At 40.0% G+C, this 26,829-nt stretch overlaps 1 protein-coding gene across 1 annotated transcript in view; it reads right to left on the bottom strand.

Annotated features, from left to right (window-relative positions):
- LOC106088180 (neurogenic protein mastermind) overlaps nucleotides 1–11,230 on the bottom strand; it is a 347,773-nt gene extending 336,543 nt beyond the window's left edge. Inside the window, exon 1 of the mRNA XM_059370279.1 lies at nucleotides 11,206–11,230. The gene's annotated coding sequence lies outside the window, so the exon portion shown is untranslated. The remainder of the gene's footprint in view (nucleotides 1–11,205) is intronic.
- Between the last annotated feature and the right edge of the window lie 15,599 nt (nucleotides 11,231–26,829).

Raw genomic sequence — 26,829 nt, 5'->3', positions numbered from 1 at the left:
TATAGTATATATCGTCACCGTTTGGTTTTGTAGTGACGCCATTCCCAGGTCATCGCACTTCCTGTAAGGTGGTAATATCTGCCTTGTACTTCTCCAATACATCCACCAGAGCGTATACCTCACCTTCTCTATAGAGAGTGAGGACATTCCACGTGCAGATCCGCAAATCATAGTCCTTTTTTCGTTTGCTTGGGTCGTCAACGTTAGGGGGGTCCGTTGTTACTATTCCTTTGTTTCTCACAGTTTTCCGGGGGCGGGTTACTGAGTCGTCTTCCATGTCCACTATACTATAGCTGCTGGACACAAATAAGGCTGATGTTGAAGAATTTGGCTGTTATGCGGATTGTGGCTAGCCTCTCATCCACCGGATTAAAGTTTCAGACAAGGTGTTTCAATCCCCGACTAACCACAAATCCACAGCCAAATTCATTCCCCGTGTTATGGCAGCTATAGTATATATCGTCACCGTTTGGTTTTGTAGTGACGCCATTCCCAGGTCATCGCACTTCCTGTAAGGTGGTAATATCTGCCTTGTACTTCTCCAATACATCCACCAGAGCGTATACCTCACCTTCTCTATAGAGAGTGAGGACATTCCACGTGCAGATCCGCAAATCATAGTCCTTTTTTCGTTTGCTTGGGTCGTCAACGTTAGGGGGGTCCGTTGTTCTATTCCTTTGTTTCTCACAGTTTTCCGGGGGCGGGTTACTGAGTCGTCTTCCATGTCCACTATACTATAGCTGCTGGACACAAATAAGGCTGATGTTGAAGAATTTGGCTTTTATGCTGATTGTGGCTAGCCTCTCATCCACCGGATTAAAGTTTTAGACAAGGTGTTTCAGTCTCCGACTAACCACAAATCCACACCCAAATTCATGCCTCATGTTATGGCAGCTATAGTATAGTTCGTCACTGTTTGGTGTTGTAGTGACGTCATTCCCATCGCATTTCTTGTAAGGTGGTAATATCTGCCTTGTACTTCTCCAATACATCCACCAGCGCGTATACTGCACCTTCTCTATATAAAGTGCGGACATTCCAGGTGCAGAACCGCAAATCATGGTCCTTTTTCGTTTGCGTGGGTCTTCAACGTTAGGGAGGTCCGTTTTTAATATTCCTTTGTTTCTTATAGTTTCCCCAGGACGGGTTACTGGCCCAACGCCCCAACCGCATGGGTTTTGTGGGATCGCCCATGTATCCCTCGTTGTCGCGAGCCGATTGCTTCAAGATCCGACGCTCACCTTCAGCTGCCCCTAACCTGGGAACAGACGCTGATTGGTTATTTGAAGGCGCCAATAACTCGCCTTGTCATCTCGAGTATTTATTTACGAGCCAGTTCCGCCTGACTCCTCACTGAGACTCTCCTCTAGAATATCACTGACTACCCGCCGCCGCATTTGCAGCTACTCCGCATAAAAACGGAGCTTTCCACCTGTGGACGCGCCCGGTAGTTTTCAGCTAAGCTTCCCATGAAAACGATGAACGCCACATGGTCCGAGCTCAAAGTTCCAGCCTGTGTGGTGCGCATAGTTATACTGTGGGCCAGCTATCCTTAAAATAAATTCAAATTATTACTTCCGCTAATGGAACAACTACCCACACACTCGCACAAGCCTTTTGACATTAGAAACAAATTGGTGTAACACAAAAGGTGTTATCACCTGCTGCTTTTACTCCCTGCCAAGAAGCCCAGCCAGGTATTGGGTTGCCCAAAAAGTAATTGCGGATTTTTCATATAGTCGGCGTTGAGAAAATTTTTCACAGCTTGTGACTCTGTAATTGCATTCTTTCTTCTGTCAGTTATCAGCTGTAACTTTTAGCTTGCTTTGGAAAAAAAGTGTAAAAAAAGTATATTTGATTAAAGTTCATTCTAAGTTTTATTAAAAATGCATTTACTTTCTTTTAAAAAATCCGCAATTACTTTTTGGGCAACCCAATATTTCCTGAATTAAATCATTTTTAAATTCAATTAACCATCTAATATAGATGTCCTCATGAAATGTCCTAAATGAAGCAGAAAAAGATTATTTGTAAAGAAACACACAACCAAATGGAGTAGGAACCAGTAAGGAAAGGCCAAATTCTGGCGGAATCGACAATAAAGTACCCTAGGTTAGGTTAGGTAAGAGTGGCAAACCTTTACAGACTCACTTAGACAATTTTAAGTCCATTGTGATACCATAGTAGCGACAGACCAAGGCTTCTAGCGGGAATCGAACCCAAGATCCCTGCACTGGTGATCCAAGAACGCTACAAAGCGCCCACTACCCTAAATCTGCCCTACAATGATTTCAGCTAACTTCAGCTCTATTAATGGAAATTGGTCGATATCTTAATAAGAAAACTATATTTAAATCTCAATCCATTAGTAACAACAAAAAATGAACATTTGAAAAATCTTGTGACGATTTGACTTCAAATGCGATCTGTACCTTAATTCCTGACCAACTCTTATTGAAGATGTATCTAACCTATATAACTGCAATCTAAGTAACTTTTTTCTTAGATTATCCATTAGATAAGCAGCATAAATTAGCCAGTGATATAATACACTTAACATCTCTAAGACAAAAATCAAACCAAATACACTGTTGTAGTATTATCTGCACCTTAAGTCACCATGCAATCGCCTTGAATGTCAAAACATGTTTTGCCCAACTACACTAGACTTCATATACATATACAGAGTAGGAGTACGAGCTGTCAGCCCAACTATTGGGCTGCATACACTGCAACAGCATGAATGCCAAAACATCTTTCCTACACTGTGGCTGATGCCGTTGCTAATGCCGCTCTCTTTTAGTCTCCCACTCACTATTTGGTTTCCCGAGATTTATGGCAAATGTACGACAGAGTATGTACAATGTACAATTGATGAGTATTACGGTTATCAAGCTGAAAGTGGTTAAATCCAATGGGATAAAAAATTTTCAATACGGTTCTCATGCTAAAAGTAGTTAAATCCAATGTGATAAGAATTTTAGGAGAACTTCTACAAAAATAGTGTTGTAGTGGTGTAGACTTTTTTACATTACCTACCTGCTTTAGACATGTAATTATGAAAATGGACTTAATCCATTTCAGCTATAAGCAGATAATATGCTTTTATAGTGTATTTCATTTATGCATTTTCTCTATATGTTTACTAGAGTGGGTAACATTACCACTGGGCAAAAGATGATGACAAAGCCATGAAAAAAATTCATCCAAGAATTCGATTTAAAATGCTACTGAAGCCAAGAATTTTATATTGGGTTGCTCAAAAAGTAATTGCGGATTTTTCATATTGTTGGCGTTGACAAATTTTTTCACAGCTTGTAATTGCATTCTTTCTTCTGTCAGTTATCAGCTGTTACTTTTAGCTTGCTTTAGAAAACATGTGTAAAAAAAGTATATTTGATTAAAGTTCATTCTAAGTTTTATTAAAAATGCATTTACTTTCTTTTAAAAAATGCGCAATTACTTTTTGGGCAACCCAATATATAAAAATCAATTTGTGTTTGTTTGTGTGTTCCTTATAGACCCAGATACGGCTGAACCGATTTTCTTGAAATTTTCAAAGATGGTGCATAATGATCCCGTGGTGAAAATAGGGTACTACATCTTTTGATATCTGAAGGGGGGCGGACTCTCCCCCTTACCATAATTTTCAGAAGGCCACATTTTGGAGATGGGTGGTGCGATTTAAACGAAATTTTGTGTGCTCTCATATAGTACCCAAAAAAAACCAATTTGGTATCCAAATTTCGGATGGGGTACCTAGGGAGGCCGCCCCACCCTAAAACCTACTAAACATACATTTAAACCAATCAAGGCAATATGGGACTCAAATGAAAGGTATTTAGGATAAGAAAACATATCTGATATCCAATTGTCGGACCAAGTGTTAGGGGGACCACCCCAAGCCCCAAAACACCCTTAAATCGGACATATTTACCGACCTTGGCAATATGGGACTCAAATGAAAGGTATTTGCGAGTAGAATACGAATCTAATATCCAAATGTGGGACCAGGTTTCTGGGGGTCCACCCCTTCCCCAAAACACCCCCCAAACAGGACTGTTTTACTGACCATGGGAAAATGGGGCTTAAATAAAAGGTATTTAAGTGTAGAATTCGAATCTGATATCCAAATATGGGACCAAGTATTTGGAGGGGGGGCCGCCTATCCCCAAAAACATCCCCCCAAGGGGAAAAATTTACGACCATAGGAATATGAGGCTCAAATGAAAGGTCTTTGGGAGTAAAGCACGAATCTGACCATGGGAATATGGGGCTTAAATAAAAGGTATTTAAGTGTAGAATTCGAATCTGATATCCAAATATGGGACCAAGTATTTGGGGGGGGGGCGCCTATCCCCAAAAACATCACCCCAAGGGGAAAAATTTACGACTATAGGAATATGGGGCTCAAATGAAAGGTCTTTGGGAGTAAAGCACGAATCTGATATCAATATTCGGGAAAAAGGGCCACGCCACGCCAACAACACCGCCCAAATAGGAAGTATTTGCTGATTATTGCAATATGAGACTCAAATAAGAGGGTTTTTAGAGTAGAACACAAATCCGATATATATTGGGTTGCCCAAAAAGTAATTGCGGATTTTTCATATAGTCGGCGTTGACAAATTATTTCACAGCTTGTGACTCTTTAATTGTATTCTTTCTTCTGTCAGTTATCAGCTGTTACTTTTAGCTTGCTTTAGAAAAAAAGTGTAAAAAAAGTATATTTGATTAAAGTCTAATCTAAGTTTTATTAAAAATGCATTTACTTTCTTTTAAAAAATCCGCAATTACTTTTTGGGCAACCCAATATATTTTCAAGGCCAACTCACTGAGTGGCCGCCCATCCCCCAAAAACACCCCCAAGCCGGTCATGTTTGCCGACACAAATTAAACAAATGCCGACACAAATTAAAGGTATTTGGGAGTAGACCACGTATCTGATATCAACATAAGGGGCCAACTGTCCAGGGGACGTCCCACCACCATAAAAACCCCCCATTGGACGTATTTGTTCACCAAGAAATTTTGGGTCTTAAAGAGAGTGGAACGTAATATAACGTAATATTGTTTTTTGGGCCAATACCCCAAACCAGACATATTTGCTGACTTTTGCAATAAGGAGTTTAAATGAGATTAGAAAACGAATTTGATTTCAAATTTTAAGGCCAATGGCAATATCGGGTTCAAATAAATGATATATAGTTATATGAGAATAGAGCACCGGGCTTAGTGGTTGGGAAACCACCCCAAAACACCCCTAAATCGGCCATATTTACCGACAATGTCAATGTGGAGCTTAAATGAAAGTAATGGGGGGGTAGAGCAAGAATTGACACCCACTTTCGGGACCAAAAATACCCCACAAACAGCAATTTTTTAGTGACGATCGCAATATGGGGATCAAAAAAGGTATTTGGGAGTAGAATAGAATTTTGATATCCAATTTTCGACCATGCCAATATGTGGCTCAGATGAAAGGTATTTGAGATTAGAAAACGAATTTGATAACCTTTTTTGGGGTCATGTGTTTGAGGGACGTCTCATTGGGGTTTAAATAAATGGTATTTGAAAGAAGAGCATGATGCTGATATTTTTCAGGGACACAGCAACCCTGCAATCAGTAGCAACGCGTCACACGAAGGAGAGGTATCGGGAAAAAAAGAGAAAGGACAAACGTCTATTCCGCAGAAAGAAAAAGCAAATGGAAAGAAGTGAGTGTGAGCGAATTGAGATGTATAGCAGTTAGAATGAAGTCTGGAAATTCTACCAAATAATTAAACATCAAACTGATGGCTTTGGTGCAGGCACATCCTCCTGCAGAGATAAAGAAGGAAATCTGGCTAGTGACACAGATAGCATGCTGAGGATATGGAAAGAATATTTTACACAACTGTCCGACGTTAGCGGCGAATACCGCAGAACCAATCAATGATGATGGTATAGATGGTTTACCTCCTAATCAAAATCAGGTCCAAGTAGCAGTGACCCGACTGAAGAACAACAAGGCAGCAGGAGCCGACGGGTCACTAGCTGAACTTTAAGACTGGAGGCGACACGCCAATAAGGCATATGCATCAGCTTATCTGCGCAATCTGGCTAAAAGAACGCATACCCGATAATTGGAACCTCAGCATACTATTGGGTTGCCCAAAAAGTAATTGCGGATTTTTTAAAAGAAAGTAAATGCATTTTTAATAAAACTTAGAATGAACTTTAATCAAATATACTTTTTTTACACTTTTTTTCTAAAGCAAGCTAAAAGTAACAGCCGATAACTGACAGAAGAAAGAATGCAATTACAGAGTCACAAGTTGTGAAAAAATTTGTCAACGCCGACTATATGAAAAATCCGCAATTACTTTTTGGGCAACCCAATATGTCCCGCACACAAAAAAGCAGACAAGACGGAATGTGCCAACTACAGAGGAATAAGTCTCCTCCCCATCGCATACAAGATACTCTCGAGCGTACTGTGTGCAAGATTAAAACCTAAAGTCATTGAGATAATTGGGCCCTATCAATGCGGCTTTAGACCTGGTAAATCCACCCTGGACCAGATATTCAAACTTCAGCAAATCCTGGAAAAGACCCGAGAAGGTCAAATCAACACCTACCATCTCTTTGTTGACTACATTGCCGCTTTCTATACCCCCTTACATTCAAAGGTATTTCAAGCCATGTCTGAGTTAGGTTTCCCTCAAAAATTTATAAGACTCTGCAGGATGACACTTGCTGATACTCGTTCCTCCGTAAGAATAGAAAAGAATCTCTCGGAACCATTTAATACCAAATGAGGTTTCAGACAAGGAGACAGCCTATCTGGTGATCTCTTCAATACCCTGCTGGAGAAGATTCTACGAGATGCAGATGTGAATTGATATGGCTCACTTATCATAAGAGAACACATGATACTCGCCTATGCTGACGACATCAACATCATAGGCCGGTCATCGGAAGTAGTAACTGCAGCCTTTGAAAGGATCGAAAGAGAGTAAGTGAAAATGAATCTGGCATTAAATGGAGATAAGACGAAATGGATGATTTCAACTCCCTTCAGCGCCTTGTACAACCGAGCAGATAAAGAAAATTAAGAAAGTTGGGAACCACAACTTTGGGTTAGTCAGTAACTTTATCTACCTCGGCACCGCCGTAACCGAAATGAATGACACCAGTTTTGAGATAAAGCGAAGAATAATACTGGCAAACATATGCTACTTTGGACTAAGTAAGCAGTTTAAAAACAAGGCCACCTCTCGACAGATGAAGATTACACTATACAAGACACTGATACTACCCGTGTTGTTATATGGTTTTGACGCATGAGTACTTGTGAAAGCAGTCGAGGCAGTGCTTGGAGTATTTGAGAGAAAGATTCTTCCATAAAATATATGGACCAATTTGCGTTAATGGAGAATGATACTACCCGTGTCGTTATATGGTTCTGAGGCATGGGTACACTTGTGAAAGCAGATGAGGCAGTGCTGGGAGTATCTGAGAGAAAGATTCTTCCGTAAAATATATGGACCAATTTGCGTTAATGGAGAATATAGCCACGAGCTGTATGACGACGATAGCATAGTTACACGCATCAATATACAACGGTTGCGTTGGCTAGGTCATGTTGTCAGAATGGATGAAGAAGCTGCAGCAAAGAAGTATTTTGAAGTCAAAGACGGTGATACACGTAAACCAGGAAGACCAAAAGCCCGATGGAAATATCGAGTGGTGGGAGACACCTTGAAACTTGGTGTCACAGATTTTAAAATTAGTGCAGAAGTTCGAGGCGCTTGGATCGCTATTCTACGTTCGGTTAGTGGAACAAATGTTCTCTCAAAGCCAATTAAAGTACGAAATATTAAGTGTAGAGTTAAATTCAGGGCAAGTTTTGTCGTGTGATATACAGATAAGCCATCGTTTGAATATGTCTGTGTATTGAACAGTAGCTGGCTTTTTTAAGTGCCGTCCACCAAACGACAACGCCATATAGCATTATAGGTCTGTATACAGCCAGTCAATGACAAGTAGTTGAAACCTTCAATGAACCCCGGTTAATGTTGCCTTCTGCGCCTTCAGTATATTATTTTTGAAATTTAATTTCTCGTCTAGAGTAACATTTGGTACATTGCGCTGTGACAGCTTATGCTGGCTTGTCTATGCTATACACACACCACCCACTTTAATGTACCTATAAACGAAATTATTCGATACATAACGTCATAGCACAAACTACTACTACTGCTATGTTCAAAATGAATTGAATCGACTTGGTTTTCATTTTTGGTTTTCTTTTTCGTTTATTTTTTTTTGTCTACATCATTTAAGTTTTTGTTGGTATTTTCTTCTTCTTTTGCTGGTTTTTGTGGCTGGTTGGTGTAGTGTCGTTGTCGTCGCCATTGCCATCGTCTTCTATTATTTGCAGAAATGCCATTTTGTTTTGCCTGGTGAGTTATTAGGAACGCAGAATTTGATTTAATGACGATGAGGCGGCTATGGGGCAAGCATCGAAAAATTTGCCTGAGAATTATTTGGTTTTGCAGAAATGAAAGTCATTGAACACAAAATAAAGAAAAAAAAAAACCAAAATGTTGAAAAGTTTTGCGCGAAAGCGTCAAACAAAGCAAAGATCCACAGAAATGCCAGTGGGATGAGTAATAGAAACGCTGCCAATTTGCCGCGTCTCTAGGAGGGGGAACGATACCATGAACTATGTATGCAGTAGATAAGCATAGCTAGCCGAGATTAAGTTCAGCACCATAGTATGGTAATCTGAGAGGGACTTGCCACAGGCAGCTATGAGACAAGAAACGATAGTGCCAAAGGAATGTAATACCATAGTCGATTAAGAAAATGCAATAAAGTTGTTTTTTTTATTTTTTCAAAGATTGTTGGGTGTAAATATCGTTATCGAAGAAGCAATGGGCAGACCATATTAAAGCCTTAATGTGAGTTAGAAGAAGTAAAAAAAAAATCTCCACATGACTATGAATTTTTGATAACTTGGTTATTGCTTTCTATAGATAATGATGGAATGTTACACTCGTGTCTGATATTTGAAGATTTTGTTGTTTTATCACATGTTAGGTGAATGCATAAGAGACGACATTGATGCAGTATCAGATGCCCAATATGAGGTTAATAAATTCGTTAAAAAAAAAAATTTTAGAAAATCGCAACTAGTCCAAGAACAAAACCACACTTTTTGAAATTTTTTATGAAGATGTACTGGCATCCAGAATCGTAAACCAGCGGGATCCAGAATCGTATACTGAAGAAATGTTTGTCCTAATTCTAACCCATGAAGTAACGATTGGCGTAAAGTGAATGAATGAAAAAAAGTTTAAATAGTTTTTTTCGTCATATTAGGTCATGCTTTGGGAGGAAATTGGTTTGACCAAAGTCTGAAATTTGTTTTATAAGTCAAATATTGAAACAAAAAGTGTTCTGAAAGTTCTTAGAAGTAGGATTTCTGGAAACCCCATTAGAGTTTTGTTGCAATTTGATTTTTCTACTCTCAAAAAATACATTTATGGTGAAAAGCCAACTACTTTTGAGCGAAGGTGCGATTTTATTTCAAAGTCATTAAAACCCACTTTTATTTTCTTAGATATAATAAAATATAAAAAAAAACATATTTTTTATTGTAAAAACATAGTGGCTTACGTATTTAAAAATAAAAATATTTTTTTAATATATTCGAAAAATTTTTAAATCCATTTTTAAAAAATTTTCCTAAAAAAATATCTGTCAAAAATTAAAAAAAAAAAAATCTGTAAGGAAAGGCAAGAGTCCGGCGGAGCCGACTGAATAACACCCTACACCTTCCCTATAAGTACAAAGTGGGAGCTATATCTAATTCTGAATCAATTTTGATGGACTTCGGTGGATGTTTTCAGACGGATTAGTAAACACTCCGTATCAAATTTCGAGCAAATAATGCGGTTGACAAATGACACCATTATTGTAAATTACCTAAAATCTGACGAATGTATATATATGAGATATATCTAAATCTGAACCGATTTCGACCAAACTTCTTAGATATTGTGGTAGTTGCGCCGATTTTGGCAAGATTGGTCAATAAATGCGCTTGCAGTGGCACTATAAGTGAAAATCAAGCGAAATAAATATATGGAAGCTATATCCTAAATATGAACCGATTTCTATGAAATTCACCAGGAAAACTATAAGTCATAAGAAAATTCTTCTTGTCAAGTTTCGGGAGAATCGCTTAACAAATGGGCAATTTATTGCAATATTCCTCAAAATCGGACAAATATATATATGAGAGCTATATAGAAATCTGAACAGATTTCGAGCAAATTTTACAGATATTGTAAAAGTCGTCGAGGAAATCGTTGTACAAAATTTTGGTAAGGTTGTTCAATATATGCGTTGGTAGTGGCTATAGTAGTGAAAATCGGGCGATATACGCATATGACAGCTATATCTAAATTTGAACCGATTTCTATGAATTTCACCAGTAATATGAAGAGTCATAAGGAAATCCTTCTTGCCAATTTTCGGCAGAATCGGTTAACAAATTAACACATTATTGCAATATTTCTTAAAATCGGGCAAACATATATATGGGAGCTATATCTAAATCTGAACCGATTTCGAACAAACTTTACAGATATTGTAAAAGTCGTCGAGGAAATCGTTGTACAAAATTTTGGTAAGATTGGTCACTAAATGCGCTTGCAGTGGCTCTAGGAGTGAAAATCGGGCGATATACACATATGGCAGCTATATCTAAATCTGAACCGATTTTTATGAAACTCACCAGCATTTCATTTTCATTTTACGATTTTTGTAAGTTTTCTAAATACGCAAATTTTTTTAATTTTTTGAGGAAAACCTAACCTAGCCAAAGGAAAATTTGCTTTGGTGAAAGATATTTTACTTGGTATTAAGGATTTTTTCCTTAATAGTAGTACAAAGGATGTTTAAATTCGCATATTATAGGTAACATCCAAAATCATTTAATAAGGATGGCCTACCCATTTATATTAGCTAGTATAATGATAGTAAATGCTTTTAAATTTGAAATGTGATGCGTACTCACTATTAGTCAGATGGTGTATTATGTTAAACTGCTTAGTGAAGTCGAAAGAACCGTGAAACAAGTGGTTTATATCAGGACAATATGCTGTTGAAATCACACAAGGCATTCTGTTTTATAATTTTAAAATCACTTACCTTTGCAGTGGCTTGTATTGCACCTGAAAAAGAAATTGGGTTAAAGTTAGTATTAAATATGAGTAAATAAGTCTTAGCTACATAAATTTAAGTTAACATTAGAATCAAGACCGGAGGCCACCATAGCGCAGAGGTTAGCATGTCCGCCTATGACGCTGAACGCCTGGGTTCGAATCCTGGCGAGATCATCAGAAAACATTTTCAGCGGTGGTTTTCCCCTTCTAATGCTGGCAACATTTGTGAGGTACTATGCCAAGTAAAACTTCTCTCCAAAGAGGTGTCGCACTGCCGAATCTTATATACCCTCTACCATGGATGGCATTTGTCGAGTTCTTTGCGCGGTATCTCTTTTAAGGCAAACAAAGAATAATGGATTAGAACTGTTATGCCGATTCGAACTTTAAGTGAATTGAATGTTGAAGACCATAGTGGAAGTCATTGGGTAAAATTTCAGTCCATTCGAATAAGAATTGCGCCTTGTAGGGGCTAAAGAAGCATAATCGGGAGAACAGTTAATATGGGAGCTATAACAGGCTATTGATCGATTAAGGCCATATTGGAAATGTATGTTGAAGGTCATGGTAAACGCCGTTGTACAATATTTCAGAAAAATCGGATAAAAATTGCGCCCACTAGTGGCTCAAGAAGTCAACATCCAAGATCGGTATATAAGGCAGCTATATCAGGTTATGGACCGATTTAAATCATACTTAGCATAGTTGTTAGAAGTCTTATCAAACAACTTCATGCAAAATCTCAGCCAAATCGGATATGAATTGCGCCCTCTAGATGCTCAAGAAGTCAAAATCCAAGATTGGTTTATATGGCAGCTATATCAGGTTATGGACCGATTTAAACCATACTTAGCACAGTTCTTAGAAGTCTTATCAAACAACTTCATGCAAAATTTCAGCCAAATCGGATAAGAATTGAACGTTCTAGATGCTCAAGAAGTCAAGACCCAAGATCGGTTTATATGATAGCTATATCAGGTTGTGAACCGATTTAAATCATACTTAGCACAGTTTTTAGAAGTCTTATCAAACAACTTCAGTCTTATCAACAACCTCAGCCAAATCGGATATGAATTGCGCCTTCTAGATGCTCAAGACCCAAGATCGGTTTATATGACAACTATATCAGATTATGAACCGATTTGAACCATACTTAGTGCAGTTGTTGGAAGTAATACCAAAACACCACGTGCAAATTTTCGGCCAAATTGGATAAGAACTACGATCTCTAGATGCTCAAGAAGTGAGGACCCAAGATCGATGTATATGGCAGCTATATCAGGTTATGAACCGATTTGAACCATACTCCTATACGCAGTTGTTGGAAGTGATACCAAAACATCACGTTAAAATTTTCGGCCAAATCAGATAAGATTGGCGCCCTCCAGATGCTCAGGAAGTCAAGACCCAAGATCGGGTTATATGGCAGCTATATCAAAACACGGATCAATTTGGCTTATTTACAATCCCAACCGATCTACACTTATAGGATATAGTTATTAAATTTCAAGCATTTAGCTGTACTCCTTCGAAAGTTAGCGTGCTTTCGACAGAAGGACGGACGGACGGACATGGCTAGTTCGACTTAAAATGTCATGACGATCAAGAATATATTGTATATATTGGGTTGCCCAAAAAGTAATTGCGGATTTTTTTAAAAGAATGTAAATGAATTTTTATTAAAACTTAGAATGAACTTTAATCAAATATACTTTTTTTACATTTTTTTCTAAAGCAAGCTAAAAGTAACAGCTGATAACTGACAGAAGAAAGAATGCAATTACAGAGTCACAAGCTGTGAAAAAATTTGTCAACGCCGACTATATGAAAAATCCGCAATTACTTTTTGGGCAACCCAATATATACTTTATGGGGTCTTAGACGCATATTTCGTGTTGTTACAAACGGAATGACAAAATTAGTATACCCTCCATCCCATGGAGGAGGGTATAAAAATCGTATAGCAAAAACAAAATCTTCATAAAATTCTCCGAAGAAACCATGGATCTAAGATCAAATCATAATCCGCGCATTAAAAGAAAAAAAATCGACCCACCTTAATGTATAGTATAATTGACCGTCTAGGCATAGCCAAGTCCGTCCGTTAGTAGAAATGCGATAGCGCTCGAAGGAATAAGGATATATATCTGCTTGACATTTTGCGCAGATACTTTTTATTGATGTGTGACTTGGGGATGTTGGAAACCAAGCAACGGGTTCGATTGGTTTTAACTTGGCAAAATCCAGGCTTATCTTGGCCTTTCTTCATCTCAAATGTGGATACAAACCTCCCCGCGGTGTTACCTGGGTAGCTACCATTCACATCCGCTAAAGGCAGTGAACTACAATGTGTCACTAGTTCACCTTTTGAACGATAAAAAGATGGGTTGGGCTGTCGGGTTAGTAGCACATCACACGGAAAACTTGAAGAAATTACTATGAAAAAACTTAGAAGATTTAAAAGAGTTCCTCCCTATGTTGAAGACCCCCGCAAACAATGTAAGGATTATGATTTGCGTATCTGCTCTTGGAATGTCCGCACCCGGATGTATGGGAGACATACAGGGAAAACATTACTACTACACAGAAAGTGCCATAGCTCAGAAAGGGCTCCACAACAAAATCGGAGGTGACATCCTATATTATAGCTGTCATGAAATAAGGCATGAATTTGGCTGTGGATTTGTGGTTAGTCGGAGATTGAAATTCTTTGTCTCCAGCCTTACTCCAGTATATGAGAGGCTAACCACAATCCGCATAAAGCCCTCGATCTTCAACATCAGCCTTATTCGCTCCCATTCCCCGGCAGAAGACAAGGGCAAACAGACCAAGGACATTTTTTACGAGCGCTTAGAAAGAGAATATGACCGCTGTCCCGCCCATGATAATAAAATCGGTATGGGAGATTTTAATGCGAAAATAGCGAAGGAAAATATCTTTGGCCCAATAGTTGGAAAATTTAGCCTACACGAAGAAACTTCCGGTTGAGGCAAATAGACTTCGGCGCGGCAAAGAACATGGTGGTTAGCAGCACCAGATTCCAACATCGAAGGATTCACACGTTCACATGGCTGTCACCTGATCAAAACACGAGAAAACAAATAGATCGCGTAGTAATAGGTGGAAGGCATTCAACCAGCGTGTTAGATGTACGATCGATCCGAGGGGTGAACTTGGATTCGGATCATTACTTGGTAGCAGCAAAGGTTCGAACTCGTCTAAGTGTGGCGAGAAACGTACGGAAAGCTGCCAATACAACAGCTGAACCTGCTGAACGGCTGAACCAATTGTTTAATGAAAGCACTACTTGTCCCGATAGTATAGTAGCACTGGAGCAAATCATTGTCCACTCCATGGAAAGAGCCGCCACATCCGTACTTAGGTACCAAAAACCTTCTCCAAGGAACCCATGGTACGACCAGGAGTACCAAAAAGCTACTGTTGTCAAGAAAGCGGCACACATGGCAACATTACAGTCAGTAGCAATGCGCCAGGCGAAGGAGAGTTATCAGAAGAAAAGGAGACAGGAGAACCGTCTCTTCCGCAATAAGAAGAAGGAAATGGAAAGAAGTGAGTGTGAACGAATCGATATGTTGAGCAGCCAGATTGAGGTCCGAAAATTCTACCAAAGAATTACATAATAAAATCAAAAAAAAAAATATATATGGTTACTGATACAGACAGTGTGCACAGGATATGGAAATAACACTTTTCCCAGCTGCTGGTGTCCGAGGATGATGGCCATGAGCATACCGCAGAACCAATCCCTAATGATGGTACAGAATGTTTACCTCTTAGTCAGAATGAGGGCCAAGTAGTAGTGACCCGACTGAAGAACAACAATGCAGCAGGAGCCGACGGGTTACCCGCTGAAGTATTTAAGACCGGAGGCGACACGCTGATAAGGCGTATGCATCAGCTTATCTGCGCAATCTGGGTAGAATAAAGCATACCCTATGGTTGGAACCTCAGCATACTATGTCCCGTACACATAAAAGGGGACAAGACGGTATGTGCCAACTACAGAAGAGTAAGTCCCCTCCCCATCGCATACAAAATACTATCGGGTGTACTGTGTGAAAGCTTACTCTAAGTCTAATGTCAACGAAATAATTGGGCCCTATCAGTGTGGCTTTAGACCTGGTAAATCCATCATAGACCAGTGATTTACTCAAATCCGCCAAATCCTGAAAAAGACCCCCCGAGAAGGACTTGAATTGCAAAGTCCCCTTCGACAGCCCTATGCGTTCAAAGCTATTTCAAGCCATGCCTGAGTTCAGTATCCCTGCAAAATGGACAAGACACTGAAGGATGGCACTTGCTGATACATGTTCCTCAGTAAGAATAGGAAAGAATCTTTCCGAACCATTCTATACCAAGCGAATTTCAGACAAGGAGATCGTGTGATCTCTTTAATAACCTGCTGGAGTAGATTTTACGAGATGCAGATGTATATTGATATGGCACACTACTCACAAGAAAACACATATTACTCGCCTACGACGACGACTTTGATATCATGAGTCGGTCAACGGAAGTAGTAGATCTGGTTAAGTTAGGTTGAAAAGAGGGTGCGGACATTAATGCACCACATGCCACTATAGACATACATCTAAGCCAGTAATCGGCTTGTTGTGCGCTCAAAATACTAAAAAGTAACCTCGAAAAAGAAAATTTTACGTTAGGAATTCCGTGCTACTTACAAAATTCTTAATTGGTTTCCACACCACTCCCTAAGCTGGTTCATGCCTGGTATTGTGTCCCACCTAAGTACCGGCTTTCGCGGCTAAAAGACGCCGTCTATCACTTGCCGCACCGATTTTGCATAAATGAGCTCGTTGTCCTAGGCGTCCCGTTATGATACCAAAAGCTTTACTGACCTCCTTCTTGCTTCCTTTCAGTAAAAGCCTCGTCCTCTCACGATCTGGGTCATCCCATTGGATTTTCGCCGTTCTACCGACCGTTTCGCTGTGCCACAGTGTAGCCCACGCCCTTAACTCGGACTGCGTCGACCCGAAAGGCTTCGAGTTAACCAAGTTTATTGATGGCAGTCCCCAGCCCTTCTTTGCCAAATCGTCTGCCCTTTCATTTCCCCTTACTCCGTTATGGCCCGGCACCCAAACGATGCGAATTGTGCCATTATTCTCAGAGAAGGCGTTAACCTCCTTCTTACACTGCAAGAATGTTCGCGACCCTATAGTCCTGGTTATTATCGCCCTCATGGTCATTTTACTGTCTGTAAAGATGTTCACACTCGACGTCCTCGCGTTAGCACCACACCACCTCACGCATTCCATGATCGCCCGGACCTCCGCCTGCAGGACCGTCAGGCAGTCTAAAACAGATCTCAGTCCTTGGGTTCTCAATGTAGACCCCCAGGCCCATTCTGTCCTTTAGCTTTGATCCATCCGTGTAACATGATCTTCCAGATGGCAATACTAGGGTTCCGTCAGTCCAAGACTATGCCGCTGGCAGCAGTGCCTCGCACTCGACCTTAAGTTTCGTCTCAGGTATCCGATCGGAAACCTCTTTCCTTTCAAGTTTCCTATCGGTGCCTCAATTATACTGCGATGGTTTGACCTGCTTCTATCCACAATCTATTCTCCCATTGCCTGAAGTCTCATAGCCACAATGGCTGGCTCAAATTTAATCTGTATGTCAAAGGGTCTCCAGTGCCCTAGTGGGCGTGGTCCTCATCGCTCCGCCTATGCCATGTTACTATTGCAGCCAATTCCCCATATGTCGAAATTAAGCAGATGGTTGATGGCAATATCTAGAACTTGGCTGATGTTTAAAACTTCAACTCCTTTAACTAAATCAAAGGACACGGAGAGAAACATTTTAATGAATATTTAAATAAGTGAAACTCATTATAAAATTAACAGCGAAATAGAAACACCCCGAAAAATTTCAAATTCACTAAGCCATTGCCATAAAGGACACACACTTAAGGGAGCAAGGATATCTCTTTCATCAAATTACCTACACAATACACCCACCCTACCAAAATGAATGTTGAAACTTCTCTTTGGTTTGCCAAAGTAAACAGGACCAGCATTAGTTGGTATCTACAGGAGTTTCCTTAAATGTTGTCCTCCTCCTCAGCCAACCAGCCGCGTTTGGCTCCTCTTTTCATCTCATCTAGTAGCTGTTGGCATTGAAAGGAGAATCCCGAAAGAGCATGAAATTCCATTAGTGAGAGAGTATGAGGAAAGGCAGTCACAGGCAGTCAGAAGGGTTTGAGCTGCTTTTCGCAAACCAGGGAAATATTTGTATCTGCTTCTGCCGGCATCGAAGACAGCCAGACAAGGGAAGTGGGGAAAATCTGGTTTTCTAGCCAATTTTTTTTTTCTTAAAAGCTCAGCCAACCAGCCAGTCATCCATCCATGTTGCCAGGCTGACAATTTGCACTTCTGTTGCTGACACTGCCTACAAATTCTGTGTTGCCAGTCATTGGTGGCTGTTGTTGCCGATGGATGATGCATCGCGGCTTCAACCACAAAAGTTGCCAACATTCCATACAACAGAAGAAAGAACTAAGCTAAGGCGGGCAACAGCAGCAATTTTTTGTCAAAACTCTGCTGTTGTCGTTGCTAGTAGTCATCGTCTAACAAGGCAGGTTTTGTTTGTTGTTTGACTCTACTTGGTCTCATGTTTAGTTGCCAAATGCCAAAGAAAAATATTCATGAATGAGTCAGTCAATGTGCTGCTCTGCTTCTCAGGCTCTGTGTCTGTTGTCAGCCTTTACCACTGGAAAAGAAAAGCAACAGAATTGAGCAACATTTTCTACTGGGCTCTCAGCTTTGTGTTGGCTGTTGCCCATAGAGCATATCATGTAAAACTACAGACCGATTTTTTCCAGTTGTCATTCGCAGCTTTAGCGCTTAGCGCGACCGTAAAATGTTATTAGGTACTGAAATGTTAACAGAGTTGCCAGGGTTTTGGTTTAAGTTTTTCAAAAGGAGAAATGGGTTAAAGTTGTTGCTCCAACAATTTAATGGAGAAATCTAAGCAAAGAAAGCTACAAATGCGTATTTCTTAGGAAAAAAGTTTAATAAATTTTTCCGTATAATGTATTTATCTAGCATGTCAACCCTAGTCATGTGTGCCTAACAGCAAAGTACACCCAATGGCCCCAGATAAGAAAACAACAGCAATGTGAATATATTGTGAAATTTGCTTAAAATTGTGAATTTCACTGATATCCCATTTTTGCAAACTTATCAAAAAAAAAAACAAAGTTCAGGAAATCAAAATTTTGTGAACATGAAAATTTAATGCGATTTTGTATGCTATATGGTGTAGTGGTCTGGTGGACGGCGATTAAAAAGTCCACCTACTGCTCAATACTTAATCGAATCCAAAGGATGGCGGATAGAACCGATATCCCTGGTAACAGAAGTTACATAAACTTCTTTACCGATGGTTCCAAACTAAACGACCAGGTGGGCTTTGGGGTGTACTCTAAAGATCTAGAACTGGTTATATCGAAGAGGTTACCTGACCGATGCAGTGTGTATAAAGCAGAGATCATTGCAAGGAAGTGGTGGAATGGCTAAGATATAATGTCATTACGACGATTGGCACAAATATCTTCTCAGACAGCCAGGCAGCCATTAAATCCCTGGAGCACGTATTTCTGAACACAAAAACCGCCCTCGACTGTCGCAGATCTCTCAACGAGATGTCTGAACAGTTCAAAATCCACCTGTTCTGGGTGGCGGACCACAAAGATATCCCAGGGAATTCTAAAGGAGACGAGCTTGCGAGACTAGGAACTAATTTACACATTCCAGGAACACTGGAATCTGTGGTTATGCCTTTAGCGACATGTAAGCTAAGTTTTCAAGACCAGGCCCGAAGGGCAACGAATGATAGATGGTCACAAAGAGGGATCTGTGAGCATTCCAAAATTATGTGGCCTCATGTAGACTTGAAGAGGTCTACTGCTTTGCTGTCATTATCTAGAACAGAAGTCTCAGTCATTGTGTCCGTCATGACAGTTCACTGTCTAATCGGAAAACATGCCGACAGACTGAAGGTTGCCAGCAACGACTTTTGTAGAAGCTGTGAGGACATCGAGGAAGAAGAAGAGACTATAGAACACCTTCTGTGTGTGTGTCCCGCACTAGCAGTTAGAAGGAGTTCCACTTTAGGTTCTCATTTCTTTGTGAACCTGTCTGATTTGGCAGATGTGAACATTCGCAAGTTATTGGACTTTTTAAAGCGATCTGGATGGTTCAACGGTAGGCTCCAGAAGGCATCTTCCTTTTTCTGTTCCTGTGGTATCACAATGGACGAAAACGTCTTAGTGAGTCTGATGGCAGACTGTCACTTAAACCTAATCTAACCTAACCTTGTATAAACAAGTAATTCGCGCTAAGTTCGGCCGGGTCTAATCTTATATACCCTCCACCAAGGATCGCATTTGTCACGATCTTTGAATGATTTTTTCAATATATATATGAACTACACCTAGTTATTGACCCATATGGACCGTACTTGTCATGGCTGTTAGAAGTCATAGAAAAATAGTACCCTCAAATTTCAAACAAATCGAGTAAAAATTGCGCCCTCCGGTGGATCAGACTATCAAATTGGCAGCTATATCAGGTTATGAACCGATTTAGGCCATACCTGGTACAGTTGTTGGAAAACATACCAAAACGACATATGCAAAATTTCAAACAAATCGGATAAGAATAGCGCCCTCTAGAAGCACAAGAAGTCTATTCGGTAAATCGGTTTATATGGCAGCTATATCAGGTTATGAACCGATTTAGGCCATACCTGGAACAGTTGTTGGAAGTCATTCCTCAACAATATGTGCGAAATTTCAGCTAAATCGGTTAAGAATAGCGCCCTTTAGAAGCTTAAGAAGTCTATTCGGTAAATCGGTTTATATGGCAGCTATATCAGGTTATGAACCGATTTAGACCATACCTGGTACAGTTGTTGGAAGTCATTCCTCAACAAAATGTGCAAAATTTCAGCCAAATCGGATAAGAAGAGCGTCCTCTAGTAGCTCAAGAAGTATTATCGGGAGATCGGTTTATATGGCGGCTATATCTGGGTGTGAACCGATTTCGGCCATACCTGGTACAGGTGTTGGAAGTCATTCCTCAACAAAATGTGCAAAATTTCAGCCAAATCGGATAAGAAGAGCGCCCCCTAGTAGCTCAAGAAGTATTATCGGGAGATCGGTTTATATGGCGGCTATATCTGGGTATGAACCGATTTGAACCATGCTTATCACAGTTGTTGAAAGTTAAAAAAAAAAAACACCAAGTACAAAATTGGATAAGATTTGCGCCCTCTAGAGGGTCAAAAAGTCAAGACCCAAAATCGGTATATATGGCAGCTGTATTAAAACATGGATCGATTTGGCCCATCTACAATCCCAACCGAACTACACTAATAGGAAGTATTCGTGCAAGCGCCTACCTTTAATCCTTCGAAAGTTTGCGTGCTTTCGACAGACAAACGGACGGACGGACATGGCTACATCAACTTTAAATGTCATGATAATCAAGAATATATATACATTGTGGGGTCTTGGACACATATCATACCCCATCCTATGATGGAGGGTATAAAAATCAATTTTGAGCGACAATTTCTATGAAAATTAATTGTCGCTAAAATGAAGTCTTTGGCTGAACGTCATGTTTATATTTGGGACCAAATAACATCGGTCCATCGCACAGTGGGAGAAAATCTAAAAAAAAACTAGTAAAAAATATGCCGTGTGCGAACGGGTAGAGAAATTTTAAATGGTTAGAGCTGAGGAGATCGTGTGCAAAATTTCAAGGTCCTAGGTTGTCCGGGCGATTTTTATATTAATATTCGGAGCCAAGATAGCTGCACCGATTGGGGCAACCCAAAAATAAAAATTTGGTCCTAGGTTGTCCGGGCGATTTTGATATTAATATTCGGAGCCAAGATAGCTGCACCGATTGAGGCAACCCAAAAATAAAAATTTGTTAAAAAAAATTTGGGGTCAAGTAACAAGAGGGGAACGCCCCACCCAAACGGGCATATTTACCGATTGGGGAAATAGAGGTATCAAATGGAAGGTATTAGAAAGTAGAGTACGAATCTGAGTGATTGGGGGACAGCTTCACCCCCTAAAACCTTACACGAATGAACATGTTGGCCATTAGTTATTCCCTCACCAAATGCTGGCAACAACAAAGCCAAAGTCCGTTCGGACTTGGCATAAAACAGTAGGTCCCCTTGTCATCAAGGTTAAATTTGAAACTGGTAGCACTCAACTGATATTGTGAAAAATTTAGTTTCCCTCTATTTTGTTCCATAATGGGATATTTGGGAAACACTAAATCACAAATCAATTTTTCGTTGAGTGTGGTTTCCTCAGTTTGGATGTGATGCAGAAGAAAGCTTTCATTTGAAAGTGTCTGTGGTATTGAGAAATAGGAAATTCTTCGAGATTTCGTCCAACATATCACAAAGCCATAGATTTTAATGGTCTGAAAACTGCAGTTTTCCAATTTTAAATATGTAGTGCATTAGCAGCGGTCGCATTCCGTGATGTACAGACAAGCCATTCATTCGTTTCTGCTGCTGAGTATTGAACAGCAGGTGGATTTTTGGGAAACCGTCCATCAGACCACAACACCATATAGCATTATAGGTCGGCTAACTGCAGTATATAACCAGTCCATGACACGCGGTTTTATTCCCCAACGATCGCCAACTTTAAATTGTGCTACGGAAGCATTATTTGTATCCGGCTGGGGTATTGAATTGTAGGCTCATTTTTGAAATGTCGTCCACCAGATTCCGAAACCATATACCATTACAACAACATTTTGCCAATTTCGTAAAAAAGTGCAACAGTGGCTTCAAGTTCAGTGCGACTGTGATGCACAGGCAAGCCATCCATTCGATCCGCAGAGCATTGAATATTAGGTGGATTTTTTTAGTGCCGTCCACCAGACCACAACACAATATAGATTTATACTACCAAGGCATGATGATGAGTGTTTAAACCTCTCAACAATTTTTTTGGTCAGCCCACTATATCAACAAGCTTCTAAAGGGTCCTAGTATTTACTTTAACCCTTCCATAATCTTCTATTTAGGAATTTTGGGCCCCTTCCCTTGCCAAAGTTTGTTCCTCGCTGCTTTTTGCTCTACATTTATAAAGCGAGATTGTTATTTTTAGTGGCTTTTGCTATTGCTGGTGTAACTACTATGGGTAAGTGTGTAGTACACTGCTGGCAATGATGGTGGTATAGCCATTTTTTTTGTGCCCCCCAGTAACAGCAGAGCTAAGGGACCGGTTTTACTGGATTTTTGCTTTTGTTTTTTTCGTTTCTTCCTTCGGTGACTACAAAAATGCCCTTCAGTTTCGCAGACGAATTGCATGGATGAATGACGGACTAACTGAATCGTTGGCTGGTCTGGCTGAATGTTGGGTTCGAGTTCGTTGGATGTCTGGTTGAGTGGCTCGCAGATGTCTTGGAATGGATGGCTGGCTGGCTGGCTGGCTGGCTTGATTAAGCGAAAGTGCGAGCGAGTGAGTATTTTGTTGGATTTTCTTTCTCGATTTTCTGACTCCTTTTAACAGTCACAAAGAAAAGGCAAACAGCAATCGATGAACAAAAAGGAAGGGATATCCTCAGTCAGCCTGATGTTGAAGGCATTGCCTTTCCAGAGAAGCGCGAAGGCAAGCCGAAAACACAACAAAAGCCAAGGCAGCCTACAAACGAAGTAATGGCAAAAATTGGTTTGCTCTCGCTAGGTTGGTTGGTGTTCCAGTAAATCCGTGCAAAGATTCCATAGAGCTCGCAACTTCTTGTACAAAACAGCAACAACAACAACAACATGATTAATGAAAACAAGAAGGAAGCAAACCGCTAAGGATTCAGCGCCAACAGTGGCAATGATGATGGCTATGGCTCTGACAATATCAAGGGGGCATAGTCTGTGAAGTGTGCTGCTGTTCATTTGTGAGAGCCTGGTAGTTGGTGGCACTAAACAACAACAGTTCCGCCCTTTGCAACAGAATTTCCTTGATGTCGCCTCACAAAGCGTTGAAAGACACCCAGTTCCCAAATTATGTCTGCAAGCCAGCACATAAGGATGTGGCTTAGGAGCACCTGGACTAGCTGTTGGCGTAGTCCACTGCTCTGTGCTAGCTTGTGATGCTTGGATGAAAATCACCATTAGACGATGATGGTTATGGTTAGCCAGTTAAGGGGAAAATGTTAGAAAAATGTTGCACACGATTAGAAGACGTTGCTGGAATTGCTGTTCGTCTAGCATAGGAAAATAGTAAATGTTGCTTTTACTTTTTTGCTTGCCCTACCTAACTACTCTGGCTGTTGCTGGTTGCTAGTTGCTGATGCTGCTGCTGCTGCTGTTGATGGCCATGCATGGGGCATGCATGAACAAATTAAAAATATTGCTTGCTACCTTCAGTCCTCAGCAGGAGGCGAGTGAGCAACTAGCGAGAAGACAACGTTGCCTTTCAGCCAGTTTAACACACCACATTTGTACATGCAACAAAATGTTGCACATGCTTACACTCTGTAGACACTTTTGTTGAAGGGAGAAGAACAAAATGTTTTTTTTCTTTGTCAATAATACACTGCGAAAAATGTTGAAATTAGGCCGTATTTTTCAGGGCTATTCGAAGCGAGGCCACCGTAGCATAGAGGTTAGCAAGTCCGCGTATGACGCTGAACGTCTGGGTTCAAATCCCGGCGATAAAATCAGAAAAAGTTTTCAACGGTGGCTATCCCCTTACTAATGCTGGCTACATTTGTGAGGTATCCCGCCATGTTTAAACTTCTCTACCAAGTGGTGTTGCTATGCGGCAAGCCCTTCGGACTCGGTATAAAAGGAAGGCGCCTTTTCACTGAGCTTAAACTTTATTCAGGCTGCACTCATTGATATAGATAGATAGAAAAGTATTCCCTGTTTCTTTATAGAATGTTCATGGGAAATTTGATAGGCATTTAGAAGTATGCCAAGCGAGAGTGTCATAGCAAGCCCGCAATTTCCATTGACCCAAACATTCATTAGTTTTTCTAAGTGCATGCGTTTACTTTTCAGCATTGTGACAAACAAATGAATGCATCAACGATTGAATGTGCCAAAGGAAGCACATACATCTACAATGTTGCCTAGCCGATATAGTTGCCACTTCAACTTGGTGGTAAACAACATCAAGACAAAATGTTGCCCTTATAATGTTGGCTTACCAGTATCTCCTCTTGCATTCAATTCGCATCTGTAATGGTGCATACAGTCATGAAGTATCTGTAAGTGTGAATCGATTTAGTGGGAAATGGCATGCTATGGCGTTCTGGAGGTACTCCATGTGTGTATATCATACAGTGCTCTACTTGAGCACATCTGTTATACGATAGGGCTCAGGTGGTGGTCAAAGGTATGAAAGGTTTGAGAAAAATCCATAACCAAAACAATAATGTTGGAAAAATTATAAAAAAAAGCGTGCTAAGTACGGTCGGGCCGTCTTATGGGAACCAACCACCATGTGGCTTCTAAGGGCTCAAGAAGTCAAATCGGGAGATCGGTTTATATGGGAGCTATATCAGGTTATGGACCGATTTGAACCGTACTAGGCACAGTTATGTATGAAAAAAAAAATCCAGAATTCGGAGACAATAGAAAAATCAGGGTGCAAAGTCTTAATAATTCAGGAACCATACTCCATATGCTACATACAACAGAGATCTGGACCTTTCAAGATCCAACTGGCTGTTCATTATGCGGTGTTTTGTACAGAATGATTACACCTTTTATCTATGCAGCAATATTATCGGCTAAATAATCGGGCCAATGGTTTAAGCTGACCGTTACGGACAAGCAAAGGAGTACTTGAAGTGTTCGAGAAAAATATTCTTCCATTTCCCTAAGGGGCGTACATCTCTTGTTGGCATTCTTTTTTCCTTACTTAACATACTTCCATCATTGCCATACATTAACGCTACCTTCATCAGATGTCTGGCCCAATACTATCTTACATGTATGGCAAATACATAGGAGCATATCTTATCCTATTCGATTATGTTCCTCTCTACATGCAGCTGGTGTGCTTTTCAACAATTGCCAAACTTGAAATGTACGGCTGGCTGGTTGACTATCTGCCAGCCTGTCCCTGGCAGTTGGTTGCTTGTTGCCACTTTACCAGGCACAAGGAATGGTGTGCAACTTCAATTCAATTCTTTGTCGCTACACCATATTCAGCACGACAGTTGATGCTTCTTTTAACGCACCCAACATTGTGGCTAAACGGGAGACAGCCTTAAAAAAAATGCATACAATGAAAAACTGCACACAGTTTGTCTTGCCAGAGAAAGAAAAAAGAATTTTTATTGAATTTTATTTAGGAATTTTAATTAATTGATAATGTCATTAATTTCGAATAATAACAAGGCGCAGCAACAATTCGTAACAAATGGGAGCAGGTGCAGAAATAAGGTGGTACCAATGTTTAAGGTAATTAATAAGGAGACAAATATGATGACTAGGTGATGAATTCTGAAGCATTTAAAAAGTCTGAATGACTTTACTAAAAGCCAGCAAGTCTGAATTGAAGATTTTCCAAAGCAAATCCCATTCAGCCAGGCTGAATTGAAGATTCTCTAAAGAAAATCCCATTCAGCCAGGCTGAATTGAAGATTTTCTAAAGAAAATCCCATTCAGCCAGGCTGAATTGAAGATTTTCTAAAGAAAATCCCATTCAGCCAGGCTGAATTGAAGATTTTCTAAAGAAAATCCCATTCATCCAGGCTGAATTGAAGATTTTCTAAAGAAAATCCCATTCAGCCAGGCTGAATTGAAGATTTTCTAAAGAAAATCCCATTCAGCCAGGCTGAATTGAAGATTTTCTAAAGAAAATCCCATTCAGCAAGGCTGAATTGAAGATTTTCTAAAGAAAATCCCATTCAGCCAGGCTGAATTGAAGATTATCTAAAGAAAATCCCATTCAGCCAGGCTGAATTGAAGATTTTCTAAAGAAAATCCCATTCAGCCAGGCTGAATTGAAGATTTTCTAAAGAAAATCCCATTCAGCCAGGCTGAATTGAAGATTTTCTAAAGAAAATCCCATTCAGCCAGGCTGAATTGAAGATTTTCTAAAGAAAATCCCATTCAGCCAGGCTGAATTGAAGATTTTCTAAAGAAAATCCCATTCAGCCAGGCTGAATTGAAGATTTTCTAAAGAAAATCCCATTCAGCCAGGCTGAATTGAAGATTTTCTAAAGAAAATCCCATTCAGCCAGGCTGAATTGAAGATTTTCTAAAGAAAATCCCATTCAGCCAGGCTGAATTGAAGATTTTCTAAAGAAAATCCCATTCAGCCAGGCTGAATTGAAGATTTTCGAAAGAAAATACCTATCAGCCAGGCTGAATTGAAGATTTTCTAAAGAAAATACCATTCAGCCAGGCTGAATTGAAGATTTTCTAAAGAAAATACCATTCAGCCAGGCTGAATTGAAGATTTTCTAAAGAAAATTAGAGACTAACTAAGAAAATAAGAAAAAAGAGATTTTGCATTACAAATTTAAACAATTAGAACATACATATGTTTAACAGTAGAGCTCCAGCTTACACT

The sequence above is a fragment of the Stomoxys calcitrans genome, chromosome 5 (genome assembly GCF_963082655.1).
Source record: "Stomoxys calcitrans chromosome 5, idStoCalc2.1, whole genome shotgun sequence".
NCBI lineage: Eukaryota > Metazoa > Arthropoda > Insecta > Diptera > Muscidae > Stomoxys > Stomoxys calcitrans.
Note: the sequence above shows the minus strand (reverse complement) of the source record. Positions and strands in the feature narration are given on the sequence as shown.